This window comes from Sabethes cyaneus, chromosome 2 (genome assembly GCF_943734655.1).
Source record: "Sabethes cyaneus chromosome 2, idSabCyanKW18_F2, whole genome shotgun sequence".
Taxonomy (NCBI): Eukaryota; Metazoa; Arthropoda; class Insecta; order Diptera; family Culicidae; genus Sabethes; species Sabethes cyaneus.
In genome coordinates, this window is record NC_071354.1 from 234,111,070 (window position 1) to 234,125,032 (window position 13,963).

General features: G+C 41.0%; 1 protein-coding gene across 7 annotated transcripts in view; it reads right to left on the bottom strand.

Annotated features, from left to right (window-relative positions):
- LOC128738452 (uncharacterized) overlaps nucleotides 1-13,963 on the bottom strand; it is a 223,529-nt gene that overhangs the window by 2,740 nt on the left and 206,826 nt on the right. The window lies entirely within an intron of this gene.

Genomic DNA, 13,963 nt, shown 5'->3' on the forward strand with positions numbered 1-13,963 from the left:
ACTGAGTACACGGCGGGCAATAGCTCAAGTTTGTGAAGAGATAGAAGGTTACGACTTTCGACAAAGTTGTTTATCTAGTTAAGACACATCCGGTGACATACAACAAAGTTCGGAACTAATTCGATAGATGGCGCTAATAATGAAGAAATTAAATTCATTTAGGAATATTTTAGAACCGTAATGAACTAAAAGGTTGCTATTTACTACAAAGTTGTTTGTAAAGCCATGACGCATTTAGTAACGAACACTGAAGTTTGGAACTAGTCCGCTAGATGGAGTATACGGTGAAATTTAATTCATTTGGCGATATTTCCGAACCATGACGAGATAAAAAGTTGATGTTTTCGAAAAAGTTGTTTACCAGGTCAAGATACTTCCGATGATGGTAAATAAAATTCGGAATTAAATCAGTAGTGTGTAGACTGTGTAGCAGGCTTGTTATTTCCTCACTCATTGTGCAAAAAGTGCAACTTTTTTTGCTCCACACAATGAGCAGAACTGCTTTCAGAAATGAGAAGTAAATCCACACAACGAGAAACAGACTAAACACAATGAGAAAAACTGACGTGCAGAAAAATTTCTTAATGCCCTCTTTAAATGAGCAACTTTCGGTTTTGCTCCCGGTCCTCTCGGTAGCTACAGCAGTAAACCTGGAAACAAAATAACCGGTGCGCGTACAGCAGCTATAGACTCAGAGGCGTCAAGACAATCAAAAGTCGTTATATTTTGAATCTTAGCGGAGAATTGCCTTTGTTTATAATGGGACTTTCCTGTTGGTACGCGACAAGAAGCATATGTATGGGAATTCAAATGTTGCCATATCTAAATAACATTTTTCGCACTGTTGCCGTTGTGACATGCCTAACCATATGATTCAGTTGCGTTCACGGGCAGCCAAACTCAACTGAATATACTAAATGTAAGAATCATGATTCAACTGCATTAATGGATTAATATTTTTCTGATGGCAATGACCGCTACTGACAATCGTCGTTTTTTCTCAACGCACTACCCCTGTTAAAACTACCCGTAGTTGTCATACGTCAGCGCATCGCATCAACTTATTCAAAGTGTATTAACATTCTCCTCAATGAGTAGCACAGTGTGCGGTTGCTCATACAACTGCGTTCAGCAAGAAAGAGCACAGTTAAAATGAAACGGAGCAGAATAAATCGCGTTGAAGACTGAGCACAGTTTGAATTTTTCTCTTCTCTTTTTTTCTTCTGAGGAGGTGCCATCCCTGGGTGTAGAGGATGAGAAAATCAAATTCTTTTCGGAATATTGCGGAACCATGATGACATAGAACACAGCTGTTCGTTACAAAGTGGTTTCTGTAGTCAAAACACGTTAGATAACGCATCGTTGTCCTTTACACCATTGATTGCGTTGTCAATTCCAGCCAATCAACAGCTATTATGGATTCCTGACAGAAGCAATTGATACGTATTGCTTAAACTTTTATCATAAGACAAGATGAAGAGCACAGACTGATCAAAATTCTTTTAACGATGCAATTTCGTCGTCTACATTGTCTAGCCAAAAAGATCACCAGGAAAAGATTCCTGGAAACCTATGCTGCGTTTCCAGCACATTGTTCAAAAATATTTTAGAGAGTGTTTGAGTCCCTGTTCCTCCCAGGGTCGCTAACAGGTTTATTCGAAAATCTGGCAAACACGAATACATGTCTGGCCAAAATCTGGCGATCGATTTGACCGATGGGGAGGACTTTTTCGGGAAACGTCTTGCCAGTTTTGTTCAACGTAGATACAAAACGTTGTCTGAAATTAGGAGTGATGACTCTTTTGCGGAACAGAGAAACAGAAATCTGACAAAAATTTGGGACGTTACCAAATATCTGGAAGATTTTGAACTTTGTCTGGCATGCAATAAAAAATCTGGTAAAATCTAGATTTATCAGCAAAGCAAAATCATGGGTATAAATGTGCTTCAGAACTTGACCCTTTTCATCGAAAGACTTCGCTGCCGGTTATTAGAGTACAGGAAAATCACGATGCTAGTGCAAAGATCCTATTAACTCTGTAGCGGCACCGCCCAGTCGAAACTCGAACATACGACGACTGGCTTGTTGGGCCAGCGTCGTACCCCGGAGCTAACTTGGCGGGCAGGCTTAATGGCAACGTTGATGCTTGCAATTACTAACGTGTGCGTGATGATAAAACCAAAATTATTCGTTTTGCTAACGCGACAATACGACTGAAGTGCACTCTTTTGATACTCATTCGTATACATCTTGCTTTTTTCATTGGGCTCGAATAACGAATACTTTACTCTTTCCTTGTATTACGTGTGTGTTATTTCCTGTATGATATAAGTGACCGTAATAAGAATATTATAGGATTGTTAGGAATCTAATGCACATTTTTCATGCTCATTATCATAGCAGGAAATAAAACGAACAAATGCTCGTTTGAATTGTTTTATGGTAAGTGTCAACATAATTCTGACATTCTAAAGTTTAAAGCGTTACCTCAACATACCATAGCAAACTTCCTTAATAACATACTCATTATAAAACTGTACACCTGATTGTTATATAACTAATGTGAGTTATTAATAAATTGATATCAATAAAAGTATCGTAAGTGTGCTACTTGGGTAAGTTGAAAAAGTATCATGTATCTCTAGGTGAGATCTAGGTGAGATATGTTAGGAGTTTGTCAACATTGTCGATGATACCCAAATTCTGTTTTGGGAAAATTGCCAAGAGAATACTATTTGCAAACATTTTGATGTTCTTTTCCAGACCAGATAAGCCATTTCACCGTTTATTCGACATAAGCTGGGATATCGCAAAAAGAAATATGATTTTACCAACTGCGACATCTAACGGGACAGTTCCGAATTTTACCGATCATTTTCAAATTCGTCTTGTCTAGACACAAACTTTGTCAAAAACCGCAACCTTCTATCGTATCATGGTCATGAGATATCATCATAAGATTATAATTTGCCCACGTGCGCCACCTAGTGAGACAGTTTCAAGCTTTGTCATGCATTACCAAATGTGTCTTGTTCGAACAAATAACTTTGTAGAACAGAGTAACATTCTATCTCGTCATGATTCTGAGATATTCCAAAAAAACATCAATGTGCTCGTTATAAGCACCATATATCGTATCAGTTCCGAATGTTGTTGTCCGCAGTCCAGATAAACAACTTTGCCAAAGACAGCAACCAACTCTATCTCTTCTCAGTCCCGAGATATTAGAGATTCTAGTATCGAGATTCTATAATCATTTATTTTGGTTGCCATTTGCGCCATCTAGCGAATCAGTTCTCGAACTTTATTGTTCATTATCAGATGCGTAAATAGATAAACAACTTTGTCGAAAACCGCAACCATCTATCTCATGCCAGTCCTGAGATATAGGCAGTATTATTCGCCGTGTACTCAGTACACGACGCGACCGCTTACGTAACTTTTTTTAACGCGACCGCTCTAGGGTTAAGCACTGTGCTTTGACGATGTTACAAACAATACAAAAAATTGAACTCCTTTCGGTTGAGATTAGGAGTAATAAAATTTAGTCTTTTCTATAAAGTACATAGAAAAAATCCGTCACACCTTCAAGAACGAACTTCATGAGCCAGGCTTTGTCCAAATAAATTGGCTGGGTTGACGCATCGTAAAGATTCGTTGTGTGGTCAATGAATCAGGTTTGATTGTCATGAACTAGTTGAAGTATGGAAACGTCCGTTTTAAGGATTCTAACGTTCAACTAGTCGATATATTGGGTTGCAAGTAATTGCAACTAGTTGAGCCCGAATCTTACGATCCGGAAAATATAAATGTCTGTTCAGAATTCAGAAAACTGAGGATACATTCCATTGGCCAGCGTTTGCGAAGATGTTTAATCTTTGTATTAGTTCTTTGAGTTCTTATATTGCATAATATAACTCTAAGATGTTGTACATAAAAGAGTCAGCCGGAACCGGAATCTAAAACAAATAGTTTTCATGGTCGTATTGGATTTTATTTAACTGAATAAAAACATTATCTCCACTGTGCTGATTCTATGGGCGGGCAATATAGCTCTTTTGCGTGAGTGGCTTTGAACCGTCTATTGTCTGCCGCAAATCGATTCATATGGTCGGTGTTAAGTCAGATAGAACCGAGTGGCAAAATTCTGACTTCGAGAAAAACGCATTCAAAGTTTGCTGGATTCGAAATCATCTTCTAACTCTGGCTGTTTACAACATTTATGTAGTCTGATCGTTTGCTATCATTAACTCATTTTTTAAAACTTTGCGACTTGGCCCGGTATGAATTAACACCGACCATATGATATCGCGGCAAGCAATCGAGTTGAGCAGTCGAGTCGAGCAGTTGAATCGAGTGGTAGTGTCGAGTAGTCAAGTCGAGCAAACAAGTCGAACAATGAAATCGAGCAGTACAGTCAAGCAGTTTAATCGAGCAGTTAAGTCGAGTAGTCATGTCCAGCAGTTGAATCGAGTAGTCTAGTCGAGCACTTCAGTCGATAAGTCGAATCGAATGATTTAGTCAAGCAGTCGGGTCAAACAGTCAAGTCAAACAGTTGAGTCGAGCAGTTCTTTCGAGCAGTTAAGCCGAGCTGTCGAATCAAACAGAAGTCCAGCAGTTGAGTCGAGCAATCAAATCGAGCAGTCTGGTCGAGCAGCTAAATCAAGCTGTTAAGTCAAGCAATCCAGCCGAACAGTTGAGTCGAGCAATCGAGGTGGGCAGTTGAGCTGAGCAATTTAATCGAGCAGTCCAGTCGAGTAGTCCAATCGAGCAGTTGAATCGAGTAGTTAAGTCGAGCTGTCGAATCAAACAATTAAGTCAAGCAGTTGAGTCGAGCAGTCGGGTTGATTAACTAAGTCGAGCAGTTAAATCAAGCTGTCATTTGAGTCTAGGAATCAAATCGAGTAGTCTAGTCAGGCAGTTTAATCGAGCAATCGGGTTGTACAGCTGAGTCGAGTAGCCCACTCGAATAGTCCAATCGAGTAGTTGAGTCAAGCAGTTCATTCGAGCAGTTGAGTCGAGTAGTCCAGTCGAGCAGTGGAATAAACCAGTTGAATCGAGCAGTTGAGTCGAGCAGTCCAGTTGAGCAGATAAATCATGCTGTCCAGTCGAGCAATCCAGTTGAGCAGTCGAATCGAATAGTCCAGTCGAGCAGTTCAATCGTGCAGTTAAGTCGAGCAGTTGGGTCGAGTAGTAAGTCAAGCAAATGTGTCTAGCAGTCGAATCGAGTAGTTAAATTGAGTAGTCCACTCGAGCAGTTAAATCGAGCTGTCCAGTCGAGCAATCCAGTCGAGCAGTCGAATCGAACAGTCCAGTCGAGCAGTCTAGTCAACCAATTGAGCAATCCAGCAGTCGACCAGAGAGGTGACTGATAATACAACCCATTGCTACTAAATGACGTCCTGTCAGGGACTTTTTTTTAGTTACCGATAAGGCTCTTACGACGTCTTGTAAGAGACCTAGTTTTCGTTACAGACATAAGCCTCTTATATAAATAGATATGGGGAATATGGCGATATGGCGAATATGGCGAAACAAACTCTTCGGGTTCAGCGGATCCTCTTTATCTGGTCACATTGGTGTGAACCGAGTTTTCCTTATATATATGGTCCAAAATTACTAGGAAAAAAAGGGAAAAACTAGGGGTAAAATGGACACTCTTATCAGTGTTGCTTTTTGTGCACGACCTGCCAAATGTTGGACGCATTGCATAAATTTAGTTCAAAAGTATCAAATTTGGGCCTAAATTAACGGGTGGCAATTAAAATTTTGGAAATTTTTTTCTCAAGCTGTCAAAAAAAAAACAAAGATACATGAAGAAGATCTGATTTACCGAAATTAAAGATACATTATCCATTGTTGAAAAAAAATTAGTGTACGTTTGAAAACGGTTCGTGATCGGCTGTTCGACGAAGCTTTCGTTTGATGTCGAAAAAGGAGCGTTGCACAGCCGTCATGTCAACTTTGCGAATGCATCTCTTGATTCTACCAATCAACTGTTTGCAATTCGTGTCTCTCCAGTTATTTTGGTACACCAAGGAACTCAAAATCCCGAAGAAATCTTCGATTGGGCGCACTGAGACAGATTTATCGAGTCGCGGTTTTTGGGTAAAAATGGGATCGAATGGGTATTCAGGAACGATTGTGTTTTTTGGCGTAATACGATAATGCTCTATCCGGCCAAAACACGCATTGTCCATCTGCATGATATTTTTGTAGAAACGGGATCAAAATTTTCTTCAAACATTCGTCTGGTGCATCTTGATTGATAGCCAAAGCAGAGGGCTTGTTGTTGATGAAACGAGAAAGAGAACGATGTGCTTCTGCGTCCATAATTTTGGCTGGTCTTCCACTACCTTGCTTGCGAATAGTTGTTGGGCATCTTAGGATATGGTAAACAGTCGAAGCTGCAACATATTTGCTTTTTAAATGTTGTATCGTATACTTTTTGCCGAGATTTTTGTTACAGCTCGTAGAAGCGTACAACGCGCTCCCGAAATGCTTCTTGCTTCGACGCTATTTTAACCGTTATGTGTGCAACAGGGTACCCGGGTACCTTTTCAGTTTTAAAATAGTTATAACTCATTCAATTTAAAACATACGTTTTTGAAATTTTGCGACATCGTAAAACTCGTTGATCTTAAGTAATTGAGGTTTTTTGGTGCATATCCATAAAGAGGATTAGCGATGAGAGGCCCTTGAATTTTTTTATTACGTAGGAGGGCGACAAGGGTACCCGGGTACCCATGATTTGCTATGTTCATAACTTTGGCTATCTTGAACCGATTTGGATGAAACCAGTGGCATTTGATTCGTACATTTATTTAGTTTTGATCAGATAAAGCATTTGGCCATCAAATGACATGTAGTTCCCGGGAATCGGTAATTCCGGAGCAACGTCCGGTAAAACGTGGGAAGCCGCTCGTTTTGAAAGAATATCAGCCTTCAGTAAAGCTATTAGTTTTCAACTTGACATTGTGGACCCTTTTTTCATCTTATTATATAAATTGGTGACTTTAGATCGCATTGGCCATTCCAGAATTGGGTCCCTGTAGGGTTACAGATGGCCAGTTGGGTGCCTAATCCAATATTAGAATTGGTTTAGCGGATCTTTTAGATGTTTTGAACGGATATGGCCAGTTTAGTACTGATTAATAATTTCGGAACTGGTTCCAAATGTATAACGGATGGTTCTACGTTTTAAACTGTTCTGATAATGCTAAGCATTATCTTGAATCCTGCGGTATGATCTGTGACCCCGTAGAAACCATTTTCGAAATAACCAATCAAAATACAACGATATGTAAAAAATATCACCTACCGAACTAATTCCAAGAACTTTGATACCCATATTGCTAGGTTAAAACCTCCAATCCTAGACTGGCCACCCATGACCCCACAGGAACCTACTCCGGAATGACCAACCTGATTCATCTCATTATATGAAATAGTTCATTGTATGAATTTTTAGAGTTTTTATATCCGCATGACTGATTTTCCTGCAATACAACCAGTTCTCTACCTCACAGCGGACACTCTGTCGGAATTCCGGGTTTTCGGGCCCCGTATGTCTTTTAATGGCCAAATAGCCAAAGAATTCAAAACTAGATAAATTAACGAATCAAATGACACCTATTTCATCAAAATCGGTTTAAAATTGTTGATGTTATAACAATATCAATTTTGGGTACCCGGGTACCCTTGTCGCCCTGCTAAAGGTGTTATTTTTGTCGCACACATAACGGTTAAGCAAAACAAGGCAAGCATAAACGAAACAAAAAATATTGACAAAAAGAGGAGAGACAGAGAGAGCTAACACATAAATACTCTCGTTTCTCTCTGAGTTCGTTTGTTGTGGAGTACAGGGGTTTCAAAAAAATTCCAAAATTTTAGTTGTCACCCGTTATTTGGTGATGTTACACTAGATATTGATTACAGTTACATTAGATTCACTGATCACATTATGAATTTCCAGTATGAGCAGGAATGTAAAATTAACAGTAACAAGTTTTACTCTTCTGCTATTAGAGGAGATTGACAGTGTGGTCAGAGAGCTTAGTCTAAGTTGAACGGACCTGATGGACTTTGGAAATTTGTCCAAATTGATGGATTTCTGCGTGCAACCAGTAAAGGCGATTGATCGCAGGAAATTGTGCTTAGCATCGTTCGAAGAGAGTACAACAGAGAATAGATATATCATATTCGTTTTGGGGCCTTTCGTAACGTTTCGTATACTAGCGGAAAGGTGTCTTTTTATTCGAAGGAGACCGCAAAGGGTGTCCGACAGAAAATTGCATCACGGAAAAAACGATGTAGAAAATTACCCAGTTGGTATTTTCTCCTGAAAATTTGGGTAGAAGTAGTTTAGAGTACACTGTTTACACAGTATTTTGATCGCTGTCAATTTTTCGAAAATTGGAAAACGCCATTATTGACCAAACTCATGATTTTAGTCATGACCTTGAAATGCAGTCAGGCATATATTAATATTTTTTTTTGAAACGATGAGTCTACAATTGATGAAGGGGGGGGGGGGACCCCAACCTTTCCACTCTTTCCCCTCCATTCCCAAAAAATCCTTCTTCATTACTTTCCCTTACCGTCCCTTCATCAATTGTAGAACCATCGTTTCAAAAAAATATTAAAACGCCAATACCCGAAAAGAAACGTCGCGAATCGACTTTGCGCATACACCTCAAAATCCTCACCTCTCTCATCAGGACATCGGAAAACAACCCGGAATCGTGCAGTCAACGGTGAGTCGTGTGATCAAACGTTACTACGAAACTGTGAGCATCGAACAGAAGGAGAAATGTGGTAAGAATGGATGTTCTATTAGTGATCAGGATCACAACTCACAAGTGTGTCGTTAAAGCGTTTAAGCGGAATCCCAATGGTCAGGGATGTGGCCAAAAAGCTGATTCTCACCAAGTATTTTGTTCAGAGAGCTAAGAACCGGAATACGTACAAAGTACAGAAGTCTCCAATTCTTGACGAACGGCAAAATACGGTGGGAAAGTCACCCGCTCGGAAGGCGGCAGAAGGCGAACTACCTGCAGCTTCCGGGACTACTGTTCTTTACCGCCCAGCACAAGTTCGATTGGAGAGAAGAGAAATACGTATCTGTTGCGAATTAATATTAATAGTGGAATTTAGTGGAAGTTTTTCTTCTCTTTAATTTTAGGTTTCGTATTCTACTAAAACGAGATGCAATTTGATGTGGAACACCCTTTAAAGGAATCAATATAGCCCGGCAGGATTTGGAGGTATTGAGATGAACAACATTTTTGTAGATAAAATCCCTTTCGCAATGATATTTTGAAAATTTTAAATGAGACAAGTCATAATTTTTTCTACTTTTCTTCTACTTCTACTTTTCGACTTTTCTTTAAATGTTTTACCATATTGTGGAAAATTTTATGTAATAATACCAAGGTAACCAATAAGCATTAACATAAGCAGTAAATCAGCCGCTTATTAGCATATCTTGCATTTTATACTGCTCGTTACTGTTTATTAGCCTTTTGACTGCCTAACTGCATTAAATCGGCATTCAAAATTCTATTCAAATTCCTCTTGTCGGTAATCAGCTGCCTATAAGCATTGACAGCACTATAAGAGGGTTAGCAGTAAAGTAGCTGTATATTTTGCCAAAGTAGTTTTTAAGAAGTATGTAAGGTGACTTAAATGCTCAATTATTTCTGGGTTTTGTTGACATTTTTCGGTGAAATTATAACTCGCTATTCTTTCTTGGCGTAACGTTCCAGTCTACTATAGCTTCGACCATCCTCAGACGCTACTAAGAAAGCAGGAATTATCTTCATTCGTCACATATCATAACTGTTCCGTGAGCGTTTATTCCTCTCACCCCCATGCCTGCTCGAGTCAACAAAAATCAACAAAACCCAGAAATAAAAGTAAACTAAACCCCCAAACACTTAAATGCTTATTGTCTTGCATTTGAATAGCGTTGGTTTTGTCGAGAAAATTTACTTACATTTTCATCAACAATGTGTGGTTTCTACAATGCTTGGTCAAGCGTGAAATTGAGCGGTGTCCGAGAAAACCGAAACTTTTCTTTGAAGTTTTCTAGGAAAATATGACATCTCGATTTTTTAAATATTATTTTCCTTCTTAACATTCATAAGATTTTTACTATTGTTTTGCAAAGTACCCAGCTTGGAAATTTATTTCACTGTACTCGAGGTAAAATCCAACGTGTAATGAAGCGTGTAGTTTGATTTCTGGTTCAGTGTAGAAGTAATCGACGTGACAGAAACTATTCGGGATCTGAATAAACATTTTTCAACAAGGACCAAGATCTTTAAAGTGGCAAGTTTTTTACACAAGCACATTTCCGGTATATTCCTCACCGTATAGTGAACATTGATGATGTGGTTAGTGATTCTAATTGGTTTGTCGACGATCTGGTGGACTTTGAGATTGGGGTAATTTGACAGCCAAAACTGCTTCCAGTGCTTCAATAATTTTTCTTATCTTGAACTTCTCGTTGCCGCTCTAAGGAGACAAACGCCGTACCACCCACGGACGGTAATCAGACGGTAAGCGGACGGTAGAAGTGGTAGTTGAGTTCGTGTATTTGGGATCGCTGATGACCGCGTACAACGACACTAATTAACAGTCGGTCAGCTGAAGAACAATAGAGCTGACTTTAATTGCGAGAGAATTCATATGGTAATATCAGGTGGGCGTTATGGAGGCCCGTGCTAGTACTGATCAAATTTGAATTCTTCAACTACAACGCGAACAGCTATGGAAGATAGGGTGATTTATGCATTTTGGACAGGCGTTACGCGTACGCTATTTTGGACACTTCCATTTGATTTTGCCGTGAATGTCCAAAATAGAGTACGCGTAACGCCTGTCCAAAGTACATAAATCACCCTAATGTACGAATACGGTTTTCCGGCAAAACTGACGCGACTGATCAAAGCTATCCTGGATCGAGTGATGTGCTACGTACGTGTTTCGGGCCCCTCTCGAGTTCTTGTGAATTACGCAGAAGTTTGCGGCTGGGGGACTAACTGTCCTGTATGTTATTCAACATCGCTATTGCGGGTATGACCCGGAGACGGAATCCTGAATATGGTCATTAAAGCGGCTATTCTAGAGGCTTCCGAATTATTCGGGGCAGTAATGAGTAGATGCCTGGAAGCTGGCTACTTCCCGGACAGATGGAAGCGACAGAATCTGGTCCTATTGCCGAAGCCGGGAAAACCTCCGGGTGCCCCCTCGTCATATAGGCCGATCTATCTGCTCGATACTGCCGGCAAGGTGCTGGAAAGGGTTATCCTTAACAGACTCGTACAGTACACTGAGGGTACAAACGGTCTGTCAAGGAACCAATTCGGCTTCCGAAAAGGCAAATCTACGGTGGATGCCATCTTGTCTGCCACTAAGACAGCCGAAGTGGCGATCCAGCGCAAGAGAACAGGTATCCGCTATTGCGCAGTTGTCACGCTCGACGTGAGAAATGCGTTTAATAGTGCTATCTGGGACTCCATAGCCAACTCGATTCGGAACGTCCAAGTGCCGGTGTCGCTGTACAGGATTCTGGAAAATTATTTCCAGAATCGTGTGCTATGCTACAATACGGAGGAGGGTCAGAAGTGCGTTCCAATCACCGCAGGGGTTCCGCAAGGTTCCATACTGGGCCCGGTGTTGTTGATCGTCATGTATGACGAGGTGTTGAGGCTAAAGTTCCCGGTAGGGGTGGTGATTGTCGGCTTTGCGGACTACATCAGCTTAGAAGTCTACGGTGAATCTATCAGAGAGGTTGAGCTGACGGCTGCCCGCTCTATAAGCATTGTTGAAGATTGGATGCGATCCAGGAAACTGGAACTAGCGCATCATAAAACGGAGGTTATCGTGGTAAACAATCGCAAGTCGGTGCAGCGTCGGGGACTGCACTATTTCGTCAACGCGGTCTTTAAAACTCCTGGGAGTCATGGTCGACGACAAGCTCAAGTTCGGGAGCCACGTCGACTATGCCTGCAAGAAGGCTTCCACAGCTATTTTGGCATTGTCTCGTATGATGTCTAAGGCTATTAGCCAACGTGGTCCAGTCCGTACTCAGGTATGGCGGGCCGGTAGGGTCATCGGCGTTAGGTACCAAAAGCTATTTAGCCAAGCTGGAAAGCACCTATCGTCTCATAGGCTTGAGAGTGGCGAGTGCGTATTGCACAGTTTCATATGACGAAATTTGCGTCTTAGCGGGTATGATACCTATTGGCATCATCATCAGCGAGGACGTACAGTGCTTCAACCAACGTGGAACTAGAGGCATACAAAGTACCACAAGATCGGCCTCGATGACCACATGGCAGCGGGCATGGTCTAATTCCACAAAAGGCTGGTGGACACATCGATTTATCCCGAAACTATCCGGGTAGGTCAACAGGCGCCACGGTGAAGTCAACTTCCACCTGACACAGATTCTGTCAGGGCATGGTTGTTTTAGACAGCACTTGCACAAGTTTGGGCATGCGGAGTCCCCCGCATGTCCCAAATGCGTGGATGTTGAGGAAACTGCAGAACATGCTTTCTTCAGGACACTACTTCGGATAACTTAGTCCAAAGGATGTGTTCCAGCTCGGACGTCTGGGGAGCGGTCAATGCGGCTGCTACCCAGATTGTACTTGAGCTACAAAACCGCTGGAGAGCCGATCAACGGCGAATAAACAGCCTAACTACCATAGTTCAGTAGTTATCTAAGGGAGTGCGTTAAGTACAATAGTCCCTCCCTGAAGTAATACCGATAAGGTGGTACCAGGGGGGATTGAGGCTGGAGACTCGAGTAGGGTTTTAGTGGGTCTGGATCCTCACGCCCCAGTAGGGGGGTCGGGATACCAAACCCCACTCCCTGAGTTGTCTTCTCAGGTGTCTGATAGTACCGTATCTTCTAAGGTGCTCAGCAGATTTCCCTACTCGTAAAAATAGAGTACAAATGAAAGCGAAGAGCAGTGTAGGTGTGTAAACCACGATCTGCAGGCACTACTAGGAGAGATTCCCATCGTACACCCGTCGAAAGTTGGCAGATTACGGTAGGCCGACCACGTCACAAGGATGCCGGACGACTGTGCAGTGAGATGTGATCTCTTCAAAAATCCCACCGGCAACAAGAAAAGAGGGGTCTAACGTGTTAGATGGCTCGACCAGGTTGAAACCGACTTGCGTTTGTCGAGACGCTCAACGAACTGGCGACGAGTAGTCCAGAACCGAGTCATAGTGGTCCAAAAGGGCGAAAAATGGTCTTCAGGACTTTGGTTCGTATGAATATCCTTCTTAATCTAAAACTGTCGTAAGCTAGCTATTGTTTACTATAATGAAAATAAAAAAAAATAACTTTTTGTGTTAGAAAATATAGACATAGTTTTTTCGGCAAAGTTGTAAATATTGTAAAAACAAGCAACTTTGCTGAAGAAATAAAATTTCTATCTTTATCGAGTGCTGAACTATAGGGCATATTCTTTGAAGTTTCTTTAAAAATTAGTTTTTCATTCTTAGCCTTTGTTAGTTGCATTTTACAAGAATACAATGTTCTAGGCAATTGTCGAAGCTCTCAAAACACACGTTTTTGCAGAAGACAACAAATCTAAACTTCCCACTTTTACTTTCTGAGTTATCATATATACAAGCTTTAAATTTCCGTAGCTTCACGAGCCTATGGGGTAAGTGGGGCAAGTGCATTTGTGAAATCCGTGCTTCATTTTAAAGCTTAAGTTGAGTACTACAGACTTGTATGGATCCCGCTTGTACCCAACCACCCAAATGAGAGTACGTCAAGCATACGTTTTATGTATTTCGCGTTCGCTAAAGGCTCGATACACGTCCATTTTTTTTTGTGCTAGTAGATAGGCACATGGTTTCTGCGGCAAAGTTATGGAAAATATAAAGGCAAACAACTTTGCTAAAGAAATGACATTTCTATCTCTATCGAGT